The sequence below is a fragment of the Abrus precatorius genome, unplaced genomic scaffold (genome assembly GCF_003935025.1).
Source record: "Abrus precatorius isolate BTA unplaced genomic scaffold, Abrus_2018 Scaffold4, whole genome shotgun sequence".
Taxonomy (NCBI): domain Eukaryota; kingdom Viridiplantae; phylum Streptophyta; class Magnoliopsida; order Fabales; family Fabaceae; genus Abrus; species Abrus precatorius.
In genome coordinates, this window is record NW_020874384.1 from 10,016,783 (window position 1) to 10,039,796 (window position 23,014).

A 23,014-nucleotide genomic window follows, 5' to 3' on the forward strand; every position below is an offset into this window, starting at 1 on the left:
CATACTTCCATACATCATGATGAACTTACCATAAGAGTTAATTAGATGATCATTTGATATATATGATATGTAAAAGAATTTATAACAAGTATACTTATTACATTAGTTGTATTTATGACCGTTGTAATAAATAAATTTTACATCAGTTATGGATTACATGATTATAAGAGAACTGATGTAAAAAAGTTTGTGTAAATTTAAAAATGTCACCGCTTTTTTTGTCTTATTGATTTTTTCTTAATCAATGTAAAATCGTATTTTTGAAAGAATATTGGGATTAGAAAATAGTTCATCAATGAACATAATCTTTGATGACTTATGTCAATGTTTTAGAGTTTGAAGGGCTTTATGATGGGTAATATCCAATGAAAAGGAATAACTTATTTTATGAAAGAACTAAAATATAATTCAATACAGTAGAATATATTGAGTATAATGAGGTAGTCAGTGTGAGTATCAATTTTTGGTATAGTAAATATGTGTTTAAGTAGTATTAAAGTACTCTAAATAAATTAAATATTTAAATTAAACAAAATTAGGGTGAACAAAACTCTAACAAAAACATAAAGCAGGAGGAAATAATTAAGAATATTAATTCTATAATCAATTCTTAATGCATATGAATATATATATATATATATATATATATATATATATATATATATATATATATATATATATACCTGTTAAAAACTATCTCAACTAAGAACTAATTGTTTTTTTTGAGAACTTAATTATGAGTGGATTACCTTCATATACTGAAAATATAATTGTCCTATACATGGACAACTTTAAATAGTCTAATATTCCTATTGTTATAAAATATATTTAAATTAATTAAAATAAGAGAATACAATTATTTATAAAATCAAATTTTCAAAGGAATATTTTATATTCATGAATAGCAAATAGATAGTTTGTTGAGTATAATTAAATCAATTACATTTAAATATAATGATTAAAAGAATTATTCTAATACTTTCATAAAATAAATATTGGCAATAAAATTTAAAACGCTTAAATAATTATTCTTAATTGGATAAAGATTCAACTTTTTAAATATTGATAATAAGTATTTTTGTTCTTCTTATTAAAATTTTGTTTTCAAGATGAATATCATTCTTGAGAAAATACAATTTATAAATTTTTTCTAAAAAAATAATAATTTATTAAACACAGTTACACTTAAAGTGTAAAAAAAAGTGTATATTTAAGTAAAATAATATTTATTATTTTATCAAAGTCAAATTTATATTTGTAATTTTAAAAATTATATTCTAATGAGTTTATGAAAATATACCCATTATTATTATTAAATCTTTTTCCTAACTAGGGCACGAAAATGAGGATGTTATACTTCTTGCATTCGTTTTTATTAGTTATTTTCAGTATTGATAGACTAATCTTTAATCATTAATGCAACAACATGTAGTGTCTTATGATTCAAAGCTTCTGCCACTATAGTTGCGTTTCGTGGATGATATTACAATTCAAAATTATAATCTTTTAAACTTCATCTACCTCTTGTGTCTCATGTTTAATTCTTTCTGATCAAACAAGTATTTTAAACTTTCATGATCATTGTAAATTACAAATTGTGCTCCATATTGATAATGTCTCTATATCTTAAGAGAAAAAATAATTGCATCTAATTCTAAATTAATGAGTTAGATAATTAACTTTACATGGTCTTAGTTGTCTAAACGCATAAGCCACAACTTTTCTCTCTTACATTATAACTCAACCTACTCTTAATTTAGAAGCATCACTATATATCTTGAAAGTCTTTTCAGGATTGGGCAAAGTCAATACATGGGTTGAAGTTAAGTTCTCCTTAAGAGTCTATAACCTATCCTTACATTCTGAAGTCCGCAAAAATTCTTGTCCTTTCTTAGTAAGTGTAGTCAATGGCATAATTATTTTTGAAAATCTCTCAATGAATCTCCTATAATAGCTAACTAGACCTACCAAACTTCTTACTTCACTATGCCATTTTTCAAACTGCTCTCTGAAGGTAACTTTAAAGAGTGGCTATGCATTAATCACTTTCTAAAGTCACCTTTGATGAGCAGTTAAATTTCAACCACTCTTATAAATTAAAATTTTAAAAACCCTAATAATTTCTAACTTATAAACCCACGTAAGGATGAACTCATTCAACTTACATGAGATCCATGAATCTCTTCATTCTCTATTTCTTTCTTGTTCTCTCTATACTAACAATGAAACCTCTTGTTATTTTAATTTTTTTTTTTTGTTTACTAGTGTTTATTTAAGTTCTCCTTAAGAGTTATAACCTATCCTTACATTCTGAAGTCCGCAAAAATTCTTGTCCTTTCTTAGTAAGTGTAGTCAATGGCATAATTATTTTTAAAAATCTCTCAATGAATCTCCTATAATGGCTAGCTAGACCTACCAAACTTCTTACCTCACTACGCAATTTTTCAAACTGCTCTCCAAAGGTGACTATAAAAAGTGGCTATGCATTAATCACTTTCTAAAGTCACTTTTGAGGAGCAGTTAAATGCCAACCACTCTTATAAATTAAAATTTTAAAAATCCTAACAATTTCTAACTTATAAACCCATGTGAGGAAGAACTCACTCAACTCACATGAGATCCATGAATCTCTTCATTCTCTATTTCTTTCTTGTTCTCTCTATACTAACAATGAAACGTCTTGTTATTTTGATTATTTTTTTCCTGTTTACTAGTGTTCATTCATTTAGATTTAGACTATTTGGTTACCATAACATACAAACTCTCAAGTTTCAATAAGACAAATAATCAATTTTCATTTATGATAAAAAAAAAAAATTACAAATGAAGAGATTTTGAATCTCAACATACAAATTCAAGTTTAAACATAATAATAAATTAAGTTTTGTTTGTAATAAAAGAAACTCACAAGGAAAGAAAATTCAAATTTCAAATTTATGATTCATACTTTGGAGAGCAGTTTATACAAACCACTCTCTAATTGACACTTACAGAGCAGTTATATGAACCACTCTAAATATATCGATTTTGGATAGAGATGCTTATTAGAGCATTTTGAACCATTCTTTAAAATGATATGAAATCACTCTCCAATGTTTTTTCTGTTGTAGTGCCTCAGTCATTGTTTTTTGTCTTTTTCATTGTAAATTCTCCCTCAAAGATTTCATGTCCTAAGAATTTTACTTCTTGCAACCAAAATTCACATTTGGACAATTAAGCACACTATAAGTATATCCTTGAGTTCAAGATTTCCTTCAATTTTTAAGGAAGCAATCAACATATATTTTTATTTGGCATTTAGAAATCTAAATGTCATGGGAATTTCTATAAATTATTATTTTCTTTGAACAATAAAAAATGATTTAGTTGGAAGAAAAGTCAATCAATTCCTAAGATTATGTCTAACTGAATCAAAGGTAAATAAATCAGGTCTATAAGAAATTCCCTATTTTCTTCACACAATCTACAAAAATGAAAGAATTGGTAGCACCAAAATCAAATAGTTCACATAGAAAACACCTATTTTTTATGCACTTACCTTGGATTAAGTTTTTAGATTGAGCTGCCTACTCATCATTTAGAGTGTAAACTCTGCCTTGTACTTTAGGTTTTATTTCATGTGTACTATTCACAATCATTTCCTTCTTAGGCACAATACAATCCTTGGCATAATGTCCTAATTTTCTAAAATTGAAACAAACACTTCTTTTCTCTGGACATTCTAGTGGAGAATGGTCCTTTCCACACTTCTAGGACTTAAACTACTGTTTTTCTGAACTCTGACTAGCTCCTTTGTATGAAGTTATGCATTTCTAAAAAATAGGTTTAGGTGCATATATTTTTTTCTTATTAAAATATATCTTCTTTACGGATCCGTATTAACCAATTCAGGAAAACTCAAAATTCCCTATGTAATTACTCCTTTACGAATTTCATACCTCAATCCTTCTTCAAATTTTTAATACTTCTGCTGAATGTCAAGATGGTGTTGAAAATAAGTGTCATATTTTGACAATGCCTCAAACTTAGTTGCATACTCACCTACTATCATGCCTTCTTGGTTAAGGTACATAAATTATGTAACATCCTAAAATTTTTAATTGAACAAAATGAGTATTTTCATTTTGAATAATTCGAGATAAAATATCAATTTTTGTGTGTAATAAACTCTTATTATTATAAATTAAATAAAGTCCCTTTTAGAATGGGTTATTTATATGAAAATTTTAAACTTTGCAATGTTAATGGAACAACAATACATTCAAAGACCACAATAAACCAAAATTAATTCTTCTTAGTAGTAAACTTGAATATACATTACATATATTAAATATCAATATTCACAAACTGTTTGTCAAAACATATATGGGAATTAAGATAATATTTACATAACCAAAATAATTACATCATATAAGCAAATTTAAGTCATAGAGTAGTCCTCAAAATACATCCCAATACTGAGAACCTGGTACTAGTTGATTCTATGCCAGCTTTCTATTTCTGCCAGATCTTCAGAATCAAGGTCATTGTCTATTTCAAGGTAATGATCACCTAAATCAGTTGTGACCTCTGTGCCACTAACTCGCTCAAAGGTCCATTTGGATAGTCTTCTAAGATGGTCATGATCATGATAAGTAAACAAATAGGTCACGGCTACTGGAGTTCTAACAGGAAATATATATACACAAAGGGTGTGATGTATTCTTCTTGCATGGAAGTCAAAAAGGATACTATAATATAGTTCCACCTCTATCATAATTATATTCCTAGGCACATCGTCAACATGTATAGGAATTCTAAAGTAACATAATCTTTGATATTTATTAAATACATAGTTAAGTCTATTATATACAAAACTATCTACAAGTATAATTCTTTCCTGAGACTCTGTTATCCTGGTTTCCTGAAAATATTAGTCAGGATGAATGTCTATTCTATCATTTACAAATCATTACATTACAGAATCATAACTTTTAATATGAAGAAAATATATTCAATTTTCACACTTATTCATATTGCAAACACATTCACATATGCACAATGTAATAATTTATTATATATTATCCATTCTCTCATTCCAATACGCACTCTTAATGCATTTTGATCACAGATATCGATGCCTCTAACATTTCTTGAGGTCTTACTCAACTAGGTAAATAATTGCCGGTCAGTCCATGCACACAAATACAATGTATACAATAGTTGGGCTCCCTTAGTAAAGGCATAGTCAGAAGTCTAGTCAAAAAATGAGTGTGAGGCCAAGTGGCATGTAATGTCCCTAATACAGACTCAAAGGCCCACCTAGGCGTCTCGTACCTTCACGCTGGAAGTGGCATATATGCATACTTAGGTAGGTAATTTACATGTGCTGAATAAGAGAATTAACATTCATAACACATTTGCACTTAATAAATGATCTTAGTATTCATACATGTAAAGTATATATCTGTTGTATTGATATGTAATACTTGGTCATAAATCATAAGATATATATACATGTGTACTTAAAAATTTTCAGTATCGAAATACATTGAAAATCCCTTTTTCTCAAACATAACCATAGTTTGAAATAAATAGCATCATAAGTAAACACGTAAATAATAATTTAATACCAAATAATCTTTTTTAAGAAAATTTACAGCAATTTATATTTATAAAACAAAGGTACAACTCAAAATGGTTATTAATTCTATTTGAGCCTAAGAGCAATCCCAACACTATAATTATACAAAGACAACAATTACAAAAGAAAACAAAAAGAGGAAGTGCATCCCTCTGAAGAATTCAACCATGCGTCTTTGAGGACTCAACGAGTTGTACTCAAGGCCACCAACACACAAAGAATACACTATCGCGAGGCTGGATTGTAGAACCACATGTCTTCCTTTGATACTAGGGTCCATATCTTGATTTAGTCTCGGCTCATCTACACACACATAGAGCAAACAAAAAAGAACAAAGGAAGACACAAAACATGCAAGAGGGTGAGTCTGTGTAACAAATAGAACAAGTGAAGTCACACAATAATCCATACAATGGGTTTATTCTCAATCATATCCATAACCTAATACCAATTAACCCAATAAATCAAACAGCATAACATAGCTAAACATATGCTGGATGATGCAAGTTCCTTATGAAATTCACTCTTTATTTAGTCACATGATGCAATGCATAGGGATCCCAGTCACTTGGAACATCATCATCATCATTACAATTTCTTTCTTTTAACGTCAAAGGCGGTCGGAGGATTCCATTCCCTACTCCACATCGCATCACAGCACAAGTTTCATAAAAAAAATAATTGTCGACAACCCACACTTTAAGAGCGTTACTAAGGAATGGACCTACCACGACCCTGGAAATGCTTGCTCACGTCAGGATTAGTGAAGGTTTGCTGGCGACGTGTCCCGATCACGGTAGCTACTCTGTGCCATTAGGACAACCCCCCTTCACTACTCCCAAGGTTCTCCCTGGAACCTGAACACCCAACATCCCACAATTGTGCCAAACTATAACCTCGACAACTTCCTCAACTCGTGTCATGATGCATGGATAAACAATTTAGTTAATTAGCCTTCCACATTTCATCATTGCCATTTCTTCATTCAACTTCCTCTTTCTTTCAAAGGATATCACATTCAGGCACATCTTCACACACACTTCTTCATCGACAATCGTACACATTCACCACCATCCATTTCACATTGAGGTTTTCAATCCTTATCATAAATCCAAGCATCAAGTTCATAACACATAGAATGAATTAGCAATAAACAACAGTTTCAACATCTCCATTGTTCATTAAGTCACACACAAGTAAAAGGAACCAATCATTTCAAAACTAGGTTGTTGCTCAAGCAATTGAAAATATCTATAGATATATATATATATATATATATATGTGTGTGTGTGTGTGTGTGTGTGTGTATTTATAATCCAACCAGTAGTTCAGGAGCTAATAATACTCCGCATATTTTACCAAGTTGAGTGTGACACTTCAAACATGCAACTTCAACACAATTTTGTAGAAACCTCAAACTATCATCACAATAACTTAATAAATTAGAGATTAGATCAAATAAGTACATTCTTTCAATCCAAACTAAGAACATCAATCAAGCAATACCAAAAGGACATTCATTTTTACGATGCAATGTAAAATTTGAAATATAATGTGCATTGTAAAAGTTTGTTCTTAGGGTAGGATTACATACATACAAAATATAGAATAATATAAGAATGAGTCATTTGACGCTAAAATAGTTAGGTAATAAGGTGCAGCACACAGAATGTTGTAAAGTGTTGATTAACTTATTCTTTCATGCCAAAAATAGTTATGCATTAAGGTGCAGCATGCAAAATGCACTAGTACGCTAAATAGTTCATTCTTTCATATTAGAAATAATAAAGCAGTAGGATGTAATATGAATATTGGTATTCCTTTTGACGTAGAAATAAGTGGGTAGGAGAATGTAGAATAGTAACTTAATGTAGAAAGTAGTGTTATGTTCAAAGGATAACAATACAAAATTATGTAGAAAAACAATAGCAATTTTAGAAAAAAAGGAATGTAGAATTTTGCAGAAAAATAGCGACTAGTTTAGAGGATAAAGGTACAAAAAAAACATTTTCCCTCATTTTCAGTTAATATATAGAAATATGTACAAATCTCATAAATTTCTAAACAGGAAAGAAAGTACAACCATTTTGCCTATAGGAACGATTTAAAATTTTCATAATAAATAGAGAACACATACCAAAAATTATGCATTGGTTTTATAGTTTAATATCCTTGCAAAGGTGATAAGGTTCACATGTTTATTCAAATGTGACACACTGCAAAACACTAAAACAATACAAGATCTGGATACCAAAACATAACAAATTCATAAAATCAACCTTAGGTCAAGGGTAACCAAATTCTCAATGTCAACAATACTCTAGTCAGATCCATTTACAAAAATCAAAGGTTCTACTGAGAAAGGAAGGAAGCATAGTCGTATGCAATTGTTGTTAGCAATCTAAACACTAGCAAGTGCACTAGTATTACAGCAAGTAATGAGTAATTTTTAAGAACAAGATATCGTCTCTACAGGGAATTTAGATTTCAAGTACCAATTCACAAAATTGTAAACATTTAAGCCATACGAATTTTGGAGGAGAGTTGTAACATATAAAAGCAATAAACCAAAACAATTAAGAGTAAAGAAAACTTGCAGAAAAACAGATCAATGAATGCAATGTGAGATGAGAAATGGATTGAAAGGTAGTTAGGAATTTACTTCACAAGAATGTCAATATTAATTCAATTATGCTTCTGAAAATTCAAGAACTTGGTTAATTGACAATCAGTTTCGCATATCAATAGTCAAAGGTTAATCCCTTAACTCATTGACCCAAACAAGCAACTAAACCACTCTAATCCCTTAGGTGAAGTTCAATTTCAAGTTGCATTAAGACTTGGAACCTTAAGATTGCAGAATTAGGTCTCCTTATCCCTAAGAAATCCCCAAATTCTGATTGCTAACTCAGATCGGAGAATCATATCCAACTTCCATTGGTAATTGTTCCTCTTTGATGAATCATACAAATTTCCATTCATAGATTGCAAGAAAAGCAGAATTCACAATTCAATTAATCCAAGAACTCAAAATTTAAAAGCAAGAGTCAAATCAATACATTAATTCATAAACTCCTAACTACAAGAAAACTACTCAGACATGGGAGAAGAGAAAGAGAAAGAAGAAGAAGAAAAACTCCAAGAAGCCATGGCCGGAAGCTCCAATCCGATTCCTCTTTGTGGAAGCTTCAAGACTTGACCCCAATCTTCTTTCTCAATCTCTCTCAATGACAATCTAACAGAAAAAAACAAAAAATGAATGAAAGACTCTGAGATCTGAGCTCAAAACATGTATTTATAGAAATCCTGATTCATAGCATTATCACTCTTGCTGATAAGAGTGGCCACGTAGAAGGTCGCGATGTTGTGCGTAATCACTTTTGAGTAAAAGTGGTCACGCGCAACTTGCCAAGTTGAGGACTCTCTGGAACATCCACTTTCAATGATAAAAGTGGTTACGCATAATACTCTGAAACTTTGCCTTCTCTAGAACCCTCACTTTCGCCAGCAAGAGTGATCACGCAGAGTATACTGAAATTCTGCCTTCTCTAGAACACTCACTTTTGCTGATAAAAGTGGTTACGCCAGGCCTGCTGATTCTGAGGCTTCTTTGGAACTATCACTTTCAGTAGAAAAAGTGTTGACGCAGATATCAAGTGGTTGCGCGTTATCACTTTTATGAGTAAAAGTGTGTACGCGCAACTTGCCAAGCTTGAAGACTCACTGGAACGTTCACTTTTACTGGTAAGAGTGATAACGCCCAGGCTTCACTTCTTCTTTGAACTCTGGAGTGATCACTTTCACTACAATAATGATCATGCCCAGCCTGCATTTCCTTGTTCTTGTGTTTTGGAGTCCAGACTTGCTACTTTCCTCTTCCTTTTCATCAAGCCTCCATTTTTATGAACCTTGCTCTAATTATTCCTTCAAAAACAAGATCAAAAACTTAATTTCTAAGCTAAAATTTCACAATTTCTAAAATAACTAAAATTGAAATAAAACTTCAAATCATTCTCATTTTCTGAGTTTTTTTGCTTTCTTCATATATTTTCCTTATCAAATGTGTTAGAATTATGCTAAAATATCAGTAAAAATATGGATTCATCAGCAATCAAATGAAACACTCAATCATTTTTCATACACTCACCAAAACACTTCCCAGTTCATTAATTCGCTCAAGGAATAAAAGAAAATAAAGAAGAACTTCATGCATGCACACCAATCATTGATTTAAACAAGGTAATCAACCAAACATACACACAGTTACATCACCACAGTCACAGAGCAAGTCATTTTCATGTAGGTTTATCAACAAGTTTTAATGGAATTTCACACACCATTCAAAACTCCACCAGAGCACCCCCTTTATGCACCCTCCCTAACTCATTTATCAATAGGAAGAAAAATAAATGTTTTCTAAACATAGCCAGGAAGTCAAGTAGAGGACATAGAGGCAAGAAATACGATAGTTGTAACATGCAATAAGAATTTCATTTTGATCGGCCAACATGCAAGCAAATCAAAGCATACTTTATTCAACAAATGATTCAAAAATTTGTGCCTTAATCTCCAGGGCTAAATCGAAAAGGAAAATAAGATGGATTCAAGAAAAAGAATATGGATTACAATTTCGTTTAGTAACATTTATCACAACCAGCCAGGGAAGCATATTCACATAGGTAACATGGAAATAAGAAATTATCGGTGGCATGCAATGAACTTTACCCACAATCGCACCCATACAAGCATCAAAGCATAATTCAATAGTTAGGTTTGATCATAATATTGAGGGATGAAGAGAAAATTTTCTTGCTGGTAGTTTTCAGTGGCATCCATGAGTGGAGCAAGGAGGAAAAAGCACATGCAACTAACAATAACGCACATTCAAGCACAAACACATGGGCTTCCCTTACCTCAATTTGATCATACAAGAGAAAGAAGAAATGCAGAAGTTCCTCCTCTGAGACAAGGTCTTTGGTGAACAGTTTGTGGCCGCTAGCTTGGGGAATAGAAGGTGTCAAGCCTGAACAAAGGCGTCGATGAAAGGTCAAGGTAAAAAAAAATGACGTTTAACTTCTTCATCTTCTCAGCATCCTTCATGAGAAATGTTTTCTTTTTCTTTATAGAGAGAAAAATGATAGCAAAAAGGGTTGAGTTCCTTCATATATGTATATATATATATATATATATATATATATATGCGTCAGTGAACAGATAGGCCACTGCTTCACTCCCTTGCAGTAGGCGTTAGCTCTGTTTCAATGATCACGTGTCAATACAGGAATGGCCACCTAACCCTTCATTAAATATGAGGTTCATCTAATTAATCAAGAAACCTATGGAAGTGGATTGGTCACCACGCATTGTGCGTCTCCTGAGACATTTAAATGCAAGTGGTTAGTTATAACTACACTTAATTAATAAAGAATAATCATGCTCTCCTCTCTCTTGAGTCTTACTCAAAAGTTAATGTAGTAGGTGAGAGTCATAATGGGTAGAAGTTTTAATAGGATAATGAACAAAGCGTGTAAGGGAGATTAATTAGAGGGTAATGGTGTATAGAGAGATAAAAAGATGAAGCCCAGTGTACTCTGGAAAGGCAAGGATTATGTAAAAGTAAAATAGCCACTTAATAGAGGTGTCTTCTTTATGGAAGTAATTAAAAGTCATTAATATGGTATCTAGGAAGAAATAGTCTTGTCTCTTGAAATTCTCACGTGTATTTCTTAGGCACTAATGGAGAGGATAATTTTTGAACCATATTTCAAAGTTAAAGAGGTTGAGAGGTGTGTGTTCTAAGGGTCAGGCATCCATGCATTATGATTGGTCAAGAAAAAGGTGCAATTAATAAGGGTAGCTAGCATTAAAAACCTACTAAGGTTCTATGTCTTTCATTTTCTCTCTCTTCCTAACTCGAGTGTGTCTTTATATTCTCAAGGCCATCACACACTTGTCTCTCTCTCCTAGAGTAATGGCATGGAGATGAAAGGGTGCCATTAAAATGACATTAAATGAGGATAATGGTGCTTAATGGCGGTTCTATTCAAGAGTTTCTCTCTCCTCTCTCTTCATAACTCGAGTTGGTGGGTCACTAAACATCCTTAATGGCTAGTGTCAAGGTGTCTCGAGCCACATTAATTAAGAAATAAATGAGTTCTAATGGCAATGCTAGTGAAATATTTAGGGCAAAGAATCTTAAGAGTCTTCAAGGAAGATAAAAAGGCACACGTGCATAGCACCAATAAAAGACATTAATAAATGCAATTAATGAAAGTCTATATTAATGAGGCATCAATGGATTTATGACGCACCAAGTCCAGTCTTATCTCTCCATGCTAATATCCTTTCATTTTTCAAATTCACTACACTTAATGTTTGCATGGCCAACTAGATATGAAGTTTGAAATAACGAGAAAGGCTTTAATGCTCATTAAATGACTGGTTGGACACTAAGGGTTGTCTACAACTTCCACTAACCACTCGGTTTCATGTGCTAAGCTTTAAATGCATGGCTTAGTGGAATTTAAGAAAGGAAATTAATGTGCCTTTTAGTGGTCTCTAATGCACATTAATGAGAGACCATTATTAGCCCCGTTAATTAAGGGTAGTTAGAGAATCTGCCCAACATAATAACTAGACACAAGGGAGAGTTAATTCCCCTTTTCTTGAAAACCAACGTGGCATTTAATGAAGTAAGAGAATGAGTGGAGTCTTAAGAAGGGTAGTTGAAAGGACACGTGGAAAAAAGCACACATTATTTATGATGAACAATCTTTCTCCTCATGCAACACAAAACTCTAAAAGGTGTTAATATAAAAGATCAAAAGGGTAGCACGTGTGATCAGAAGGACCTAGAGGGAACTAGGATTGCAGCAAGTGATGAGTAAAATTAAGATCCAAATATCGTCTCCACAGGGAATTTAGGTTTCAAGTACCACTTCACAGAATTATAACCATTTGAGCCATACGAATTTTGGAATGAGATTTGTAACATATAAAAGCAGCAAACTGGAACAATTAAAAGTAAAATGAACTTGCAGAAAACAAGACAATGAACACACAGTTATGTGATAACAGAGGGAGAAACCATAGCTAGGGAATTGCTTCACCAAAACTCCAATGTTTAAGCAATTGGAAAGAATGACAATCAGTTTCACTTTATACTATTCAGAGGTTAATTCCTTAACTCAGTGAACCTAACATTCAATTAAACCATTCTAATTCCTTAGATCTAATTCAATTCAATGTTGCTTTAAGTGTAAGAAACCAAAAGATTGCAAGATCAAAGTTCCTTATTCCTAAGAAAACTAAAATCTCGGTGATTGGTTTAGATCTGAAGAACAAATTCAATTTCCATTGACAAAGGTTCCTCTAGATTTAGTTAATCAAATTTCCATTCAATTCACACGTGAAGTTCAGAATCAATCACTCAATCTATTCCAAAGCTTGAAATCCAGATCCAAATCAATTCAACATGTTCATTTCAGATCTACAATCCCTAACTATGAACGAATTACACAGCCATGGTAGCAGAAGAAGAAAAAGAAAAAGAAGAAGAAAAGAAGAAACTCAGAAACGCCATTGAAGCTTGCTCCACTCCAATTCCTCTTCGTGAAGCTCCAAGATCTGAATCCCCACTCCTCTCTCTCACTTCCTCTAACCAAAAACTAACTAACAAAACTGAAAAAATGAACAGAAATTCCGTTTTCGCGCTTCAATCATGTATATATAGAAACCCTAGTTCTGCGCGTTGTCACTTTTCTTCACAAGAGTAACCACGCAGAAGCTTTATGTAGTGCGCGTGTTCACTTTCAAGAGCAAGAGTAACCACGCGCAACTTGCAGAGTTGAAGGCTTCTCTGGAACATTCACTTTTATTCAGAATAGTCGCAACGCAGGAGGTCAAGGGCTGCGCGTGATCACTTTCGTGAGTAATAGTAACCACGCGCAAGCTGTCCTGATACAAGTGCCTCTGGAACGCTCACTTTCACTGGCGAAAGTGACAACGCGCAGCTCCTCAGGAATAGAGTCTTCTCTGGAACGTTCACTTTCGCTGGAGAAAGTGATAACGCACACTGGTAACGCTCACTCTTGTAAATAAAAGTGATTACGCAAGGCTCTTCTTCTCTTTTAGGCTCTGGAATGATCACTTTCACTAACAATAGTGATCACGCCCAGGCTGCAACCCATAATTCTTGTATTTTGGAGTCCAACATTGCCATTCTTCCTCTTCCTTCCCATTGATTCTCCATTTCCATGACTTTTGCTCAGCTTATTCCTTCAAAACAAGATAAATTCCTTAAGAACTAAGCATAAATTCTACAAATGCGAAAATAACTACAAATTAAAATAAAACTTTCAATCATTCTCTTTTTCTAAGTTTTTTTGCTTTCTTCATATATTTTCCTTATTAAATGAGCTAGAATTATGCTAAAATATCAGTAAAAATATGGATTCATCACCACCCCAAACTTGAATTTTTGCTTGTCCTCAAGCAAATCAAACTAAACCAAGGGTAAGTTCCTCCATTTTCAAATTCAGTTCATAAACTGCTTATTTCAGATTTTTCTAATTTCTAATTCTGTGTTTTCTGCAAAATTTTCAATCAAGTTGTTCATCCAAATACTCATCATGATATTTCTACTGCATAATCATCATTGAGTAAGAATTGCTACCTAAGTTCATATATTTCATCAAAATTCATGTGAGTACAATTAATCAACATGATCACAGCTCACTTGGAAGTGTTTCTCTCATCACTCAACAGTGTTTCGGTGCTGTTTTCACTCTAAATCATCAATTTCACTGCACTCTACCATATGCTTGCCCAATTTCTCCATCTCCTCTGCTTAGTACAATTAATCACACATCTAAAGGACTTTTTCAGGTTATAACAAGGCTAAGGTTAAGGTAGGTATCAAAGAAAATGGAAAACAATACATGCAATTTCAAAAGATCAGAGGCATTTTGAGTGATTTGTTTTAAAACTAGCCTGGATCTACATTATTCCTCCTTACTTCTCTCACTTATGCAGCAAACAAATTTTTTTTCTTGCAGCGGAATTTTCACTGATACTTTTCTTCTTTTCTTGCTTTCAGTCACTATTTTTTTCTTGTAGCAGAATTTTCACTGATACTTTTCTTCTTTTCTTGCTTTCAGTCACTATTTTCTTTTCTGCAGCACTTTGCTGCACTTCTTTTCTTTTGAACTCACATTTTTGTTCTTTTCACAACTTTGCTTCATAAATTTTTCATTTTACTGCAGCACTTTTGTTCTTTCTTTCTGGCTTGTTGAACTCAAACTTAGATAGCATGCTATTTCCCACCCCAAACTTAGAACATTGCTTGTCCTCAAGCAATTAAAATATGGATGCCACCCTAAACTTAGTTTTAAAACTCATTCTTGATTAAACTCATTATGCCTTTGATCTTTTGAATGGTAAAAATTGGTTTTTCAGTCAAGGCTTTATAATGAGGTAATTTCAAGAAAAGGGATATTAAGCTCAAAAGGGTGAACTAAGACATTCAATCATAAAGGAAGGCCTTTAGGCTGACTAGGTATAATCAAACATGGCCTCTATCATATGGGTGAAAACTGTAGCATGCATATTTAATTAAGAACAAGGGCAAGTTCTAGAGAATACAGCCAAATATGATTAATCACACAAGAAAAGAATTAGACAGCTCAAATCTCACTAGGTATTATAAGTGATCATGTGGATTAATGAAAACACAATGCACTTTTCAGAAATTTATGCACCTAGTGGCAACTGCCTCATTTTTGAAAATACAAGTGTGATCTCATTTTGAGAATGGGAAAAACAACTTAAAAAGAAATTCACACAGAATTCACAAAATTGTCAATCATTTTTATTTGATTAACAGCCAGCAATTTATTATCTATTCTAGTATTTTGGTATTTTTCAGGAATAATTCAGTGTAATTGTGAAGCTAACTCATGAATAAGAGGTAGAGAATGAAACCCTCCTTTTCATGGAAGCTTGTGCAAGTGTCAGCTTCCAAGGTGTGTGAGTGTTGTGTGGTTGTGACATTTTCTGCACAAAACACCAAAAATTCCACCAATTATCAAGTGAAAAGGGATTGAATTCTGCAGAATTAATGTATGTTCAAAACATAATTGTTCAGAATTAGCATGAAACCACGCAGAAGCTTTATGTAGTGCGCGTGTTCACTTTCAAGAGCAAGAGTAACCACGCGCAACTTGCAGAGTTGAAGGCTTCTCTGGAACATTCACTTTTATTTAGAATAGTCGCAACGCAGGAGGTCAAGGGCTGCGCGTGATCACTTTCGTGAGTAATAGTAACCACGCGCAAGCTGTCCTGATACAAGTGCCTCTGGAACGCTCACTTTCGCTGGCGAAAGTGACAACGCGCAGCTCCTCAGGAATAGAGTCTTCTCTGGAACGTTCACTTTCGCTGGCGAAAGTGATAACGCACAGTGGCAACGCTCACTCTTGTAAATAAAAGTGATTACGCAAGGCTCTTCTTCTCCTTTAGGCTCTGGAATGATCACTTTCACTAACAATAGTGATCACGCCCAGGCTGCAACCCATAATTCTTGTATTTTGGAGTCCAACATTGTCATTCTTCCTCTTCCTTCCCATTGATTCTCCATTTCCAGGACTTTTGCTCAGCTTATTCCTTCAAAACAAGATAAATTCCTTAAGAACTAAGCATAAATTCTACAAATGCAAAAATAACTACAAATTAAAATAAAACTTTCAATCATTCTCTTTTTCTGAGTTTTTCTGCTTTCTTCATATATTTTCCTTATTAAATGCGCTAGAATTATGCTAAAATATCAGTAAAAATATGGATTCATCAATAGGTAACATGGAAATAAGAAATTATCGGTGGCATGCAATGAACTTTACCCACAATCGCACCCATGCAAGCATCAAAGCATAATTCAATAGTTAGGTTTGATCATAATATTGAGGGATGAAGAGAAAATTTTCTTGCTTGTAGTTTTCAGTGGCATCCATGAGTGGAGCAAGGAGGAAAAAGCACATGCAACGAACAATAACGCACATTCAAGCACAAACACATGGGCTTCCCTTACCTCAATTTGATCATACAAGAGAAAGAAGAAATGCAAAAGTTCCTCCTCTGAGACAAGGTCTTTGGTGAACAGTTTGTGGCCGCTAGCTTGGGGAATAGAAGGTGTCAAGCCTGAACAAAGGCGTCGATGAAAGGTCAAGGTAAAAAAAAAATGACGTTTAACTTCTTCATCTTCTCAGCATCCTTCATGAGAAATGTTTTCTTTTTCTTTATAGAGGGAGAAAAATGATAGCAAAAAGGGTTGAGTTCCTTCATATATATATATATATATATATATATATATATATATATATATATATATATATATATATATATATATATATATGCGTCAGTGAACAGATAGGCCACTGCTTCACTCCCTTGCAGTAGGCGTTAGCTCTGTTTCAATGATCACGTGTCAATACAAGAATGGCCACCTAACCCTTCATTAAATATGAGGTTCATCTAATTAATCAAGAAACCTATGGAAGTGGATTGGTCACCACGCATTGTGCGTCTCCTGAGACATTTAAATGCAAGTGGTTAGTTATAACTACACTTAATTAATAAAGAATAATCATGCTCTCCTCTCTCTTGAGTCTTACTCAAAAGTTAATGTAGTAGGTGAGAGTCATAATGGGTAGAAGTTTTAATAGGATAATGAACAAAGCGTGTAAGGGAGATTAATTAGAGGGTAATGGTGTATAGAGAGATAAAAAGACGAAGCCCAGTGTACTCTGGAAAGGCAAGTATTATGTAAAAGTAAAATAGCCACTTAATAGAGGTGTCTTCTTTATGGAAGTAATTAAAAGTCATTAATATGGTATCTAGGAAGAAATAGTCTTGTCTCTTGAAATTCTCACGTGTATTTCTTAGGCACTAATGGAGAGGATAATTTTTGAACCATATTTCAAAGTTAAAGAGGTTGAGAGGTGCGTGTTCTAAGGGTCAGGCATGCATGCATTATGATTGGTCAAGAAAAAGGTGCAATTAATAAGGGTAGCTAGCATTAAAAACCTACTAAGGTTCTATGTCTTTCATTTTCTCTCTCTTCCTAACTCGAGTGTCTCTTTATATTCCCAAGGCCATCACACACTTGTCTCTCTCTCCTAGAGTAATGGCATGGAGATGAAAGGGTGCCATTAAAATGACATTAAATGAGGATAATGGTGCTTAATGGCGGTTCTATTCAAGAGTTTCTCTTTCCTCTCTCTTCATAACTCGAGTTGGTGGGTTACTAAACATCCTTAATGGCTAGTGTCAAGGTGTCTCGAGCCACATTAATTAAGAAATAAATGAGTTCTAATGGCAATGCTAGTGAAATATTTAGGGCAAAGAATCTTAAGAGTCTTCAAGGAAGATAAAAAGGCACACGTGCATAGCACCAATAAAAGACATTAATAAATGCAATTAATGAAAGTCTATATTAATGAGGCATCAATGGATTTATGACGCACCAAGTCCAATCTTCTCTCTCCATGCTAATATCCTTTCATTTTTCAAATTCACTACACTTAATGTTTGCATGGCCAACTAGATATGACGTTTGAAATAACGAGAAAGGCTTTAATGCTCATTAAATGATTGGTTGGACACTAAGGGTTGTCTACAACTTCCACTAACCACTTGGTTTCATGTGCTAAGCTTTAAATGCATGGCTTAGTGGAATTTAAGAAAGGAAATTAATGTGCCTTTTAGTGGTCTCTAATGCACATTAATGAGAGACCATTATTAGCCCCCTTAATTAAGGGTAGTTAGAGAATCTGCCCAACATAATAACTAGACACAAGGGAGAGTTAATTCCCCTTTTCTTGAAAACCAACGTGGCATTTAATGAAGTAAGAGAATGAGTGGAGTCTTAAGAAGGGTAGTTGAAAGGACACGTGGAAAAAGCACACATTATTTATGATGAACAATCTTTCTCCTCATGCAACACAAAACTCTAAAAGGTGTTAATATAAAAGATCAAAAGGGTAGCACGTGTGATCAGAAGGACCTAGAGGGCAAGCGAACAGTTATAGGCCAATTGTACCACTTTAAACAAAGTTCAATAAGTCAAGGATGGTCAAAATAGACTTTTAGTCTTCACATCTCACATGTTGCATCTCTAGGTAAACGAAAGGTAATAAAAGAAAAAGGAAGAACAACTCATGCACACATGGAAGGCAAAATATATTGAGTGCAAGTTCATACATATAAAGCAAGTAAATTAAATAGAATAATTCTCAGTAGAACAAAAAGTTCAAACGATAAAGTGTAAAGGACTTAAAATTCACTCTAACACATAAGAAACACATAAAATAGTAAGTTGAAAAAGAATATAAGAATAAAGCAGAAAAAAAAAATTTCTCCTCATCTTTGAAGTAGCGTACAATTGCAACCTAAGGTTTAAAAGCTAACTAAAATTTTCAGAATGTTACATGGTGCATTCGCTCTCAGAAAGAGTGTATAAACATGCGTGAATGTCGTTCACCACCCTACGTTTTCCTAAGATTTTCATCGTCTCCAGACTCTATACCCCCAGTGTATCTCTGTAACTATTCACACTAGATCCAATCCATATTTGACACTTATGATCATTCTGAAATCATTTCCTCATTCACTCACAAGATCGTGCTTAGTAAAGTACTTCCACACTAAGTCCATTTCACTCATACTCTTTTAGTATACTTTCAATTACTAAATCTTTCAAATGAGCATCATACTTTATCATAGTATTTCATCCAGACATATTCCATGTAATCACATCATAATCACTCAGCGTGTTTGATAATATTTCACGTTAGGTACTCATCATATAATGCATGTGAACATATAACAACCATTCAATCCAACCAATCATGCAAACATATTTTCAACCATCATTCACACACAATATATTTCAATCATATATATTTTTATAAAATTTCTATGTAGTAGTGCTCTAATGAACAAAAAGTGAATATTGTAATAGAACAATAAAATAGAGCCCTCACCTCAAAGATGAGTTTAGTGAAAAAGATGGTTCATGCACCAAGATTGTTCTACACCTTACAGAAAAGAGTGCTTGTTAAGAAAAGAGGAAACAGAGAAGATAAAAGTGAAAGTGAGGAGTTTAAGCTCTAAATTACTTACCAATAATTTCTTGGAGTAGAAGTTTGAGCTCTAATTTGGAGTAGTTTTGGGGTTTTTGAGGGTTTTTTCTAGAGAAAGGAAGAGAGATTTCAGATAAAACAAGAGTGGAACGGGAGGTTTAGAATAAAATAAAATTTCTATGCTTGAGCAAGAAACAACTCGTTTGAGTGACAAATATCTCGCTTGAGTGAAAGATATCTCGCCTGAGCGAGATAGGCAGACAATGGTCTCTCCCAACATTTCCTGATATTCTCGCTTAAGCGAACTTTATCTCGCTTGAGTGAGATGATGTCTAGAGAGCAAAATGTTTTTCCTGTGAGTCCTCGCTTGAGTGACTCATCTCTCCTGAGCGAGATCACTTTCGCTTGGGCGAAATGATAATTGAGTTGAATTTATTCTATCTCGTTTAAGTAAGAATCATCTTGCCTGAGTGAGATTGCCCTGAAGCCTTATATTTTTGGGTGCTTAGTCTCGCTTAAGCGAGATTTGCCTCGCTAAGCAAGACTCCCTACACTAGAATCCTTCTAAAAATCTTCCATATTCACTTCTAATTGCATTTTAATACTGCTTAATATTAAACAAAACTTAATTTACTAAATAATGAAAAAAAGATGTTAAAAATTATGTCACCTAAGCTCCCTTAACATTTTCAAGAAAATACTTTGCTAAGAATTTCTTCTAAAACTACTCCCATGTTACATCCTCTTCTAGTACCGTCATCAATTGATGAGTTCCTCTCCATCAATTTTTTGTCTCACCTTCTAACATATAAGCTAAGGTCACCCTTTGTGCATCTGGGCAATTTGTCACTGGGAACAAGCATTTCTATTTTTTGGAGTCACAATTCTACTCCCTTAAGATCATATCCTCCTTTAAACACATTTTCACATTTTTTTCTCCTCATTTCCTTTACTAATTTGTTCAATGGTATCAACCATATTCCTAATGCATCAAGAGTTTCATTATTATTTCTTAATCTACCTACCATAATTTTTTGTTACAACTAATGACAATATTGGAGTGATCAAGCCCAACATTATAATAGGAGTTAGCAAAAAATTATAGTGAATCCATCAGTCAACAACACCTAATGGTCCATTTTCTAATTTCTATTTTGCCCCTTGGCAAACTCTAGGACTAATTTAACATTCTTAACAAGATACAAGGTGTCTCGTAGCACTTTACCTCTCATTAATCATTATTTAATAAGTCGTACACCACATTTGGTTATTGGGCAAATGTTATTTCCTTTACTAGGGTCACACCAAATTCTAACACAACAATCTTGCTAGACCAAACTACTCTAATACCAAATAAATAAGATATCTCTCCCCAGACCATTACATTGAATAATCAATCTTACCTTATTTATGCAGACTAATAACTAAGCACACCATATTATGTATAATAGAAAAAGTGAATAGTGTTACAAAGTACTTTAATACAAAGTCATCTACTTTTCTCTTAATTATTCAAATATAATAATATAAGAAAATAGAAAAATAACTAAGACACCTAGACTATAGGTCCTAAGTCACATGCAAACTAATAATTTACATTACTCGAGTCTTGTCACATCTATTACCGTCACCATGCTTGCTTCTCTAATAACCAACCCCACTAAGACCATTTTGAGGAGGATTAATTTGGATTGCAAGCATTGAACAATTTAGGGAAAATAGGATTTTAACCTACTATACATCAATGACAATAATTGGTGTTATCAAAGGGTTATTAATCTAAGGAGAGCATAAATGATATTACCGATAAAAATTATTGCCTGATTTACTGTATCAAAATCTCATTATCCTGCCTTGAAGAAGAATACAATGCATTGGTGAGCTTGGCCTCTAAAGTTTCTCTTGTTCTAATGAATATATATGAAAAACACAAAAGCGAAAAGGTTGAGTATATACTACTCATAAACTATTTCATAAGAAAATATACAATACTAATGAATATAAAGAAAACAATCTTCTAAATATAAAGAAAATTATCCAATTAATAACTCAATCAATCTTTCTTTATTTCAAACTTGTACTTCATTAAACTACTTTAGTTATGTTTATTTACTTCTCATCTTTGTATATTATGGGTATTTTTCTTTATAAACCCTTGACTTCCATTTCAAGAAAGCTATAATCGTACACTTAATCAAATTCATAATCCCCTATTATAAGAGAAAGATTTATCATGGAACCAATTTCACTTATAATTCTTACATGAAAATTTCACAATTTACTCAATTTATATTCAAAATCCATGGAACTAGTTTTATTGTCTCCCTCTAAATGTATTCTATCAAGGAAAAATATTAGATCAAATTAATTTTACTATTTACATGTGTATTTTTTTGTCATAATATTATAAAATACTTATTTTTATACTTCGTAAAAGTTTAACTTTTAAGTTATTTTAACTCTAATCTTCATGAAACAATTTGTAACAATTGTTAAAACACTTACTCAAGTAATATTTTTGAAATTTATTGCAAATTAATCCTTTATACTTTTAAAATTTATAATTTAGTCCATATACTTTACTATATTGCAAAAATGCCCTTTTATCAAATTTTTTACAACTTCAAGCTAAGTCAGAAATTTTTCCTTATCTTACATGGTTCTTCTCATTCAATTATGTCAGCCTACATGTCCTTTTCATTCATAAATTTTCTAAATTAAACGTTCCATTATCTTGATCAAAACATTCAAGTAGTTTAATTTGATTTAAACTATTCCTCTTCCAACTCATCTTGAATCTTCCCTAACAACTCTAATTCCTATATATAGGCCGTGGTTCCTCCCATGAGATAGTCTATCAATTGTTCCTTAAGTTGGGTTATATTTTACTTATTTCTTGACTTCAAAAATTAACTTATTTTAGCCAATAATTCAATTTTTTTCATATTTTTTTATAAAAAATATTTTTCTAAGTCCAAAATTATTAAAATCAGTTCTTTGGTTCTCACAAATTTTTTTTAACAATATATATTATTTATAAATCATTTTAGCTAAAAATTTAATTAACAATGATAACCACAATTTTATAGTATAAATTTGTAGTAAAATCATATAGTATAAAATAAGGGAAATTCCATAAAAATGATATTCGCGTTATTTTCATATTATTAACACTGGATTCATGGATGGAATACAGATTAAAAGCAAAGAAATAAATAATAATAATTTTTCAAATAAGAGAGATAGAAACATGATAGAA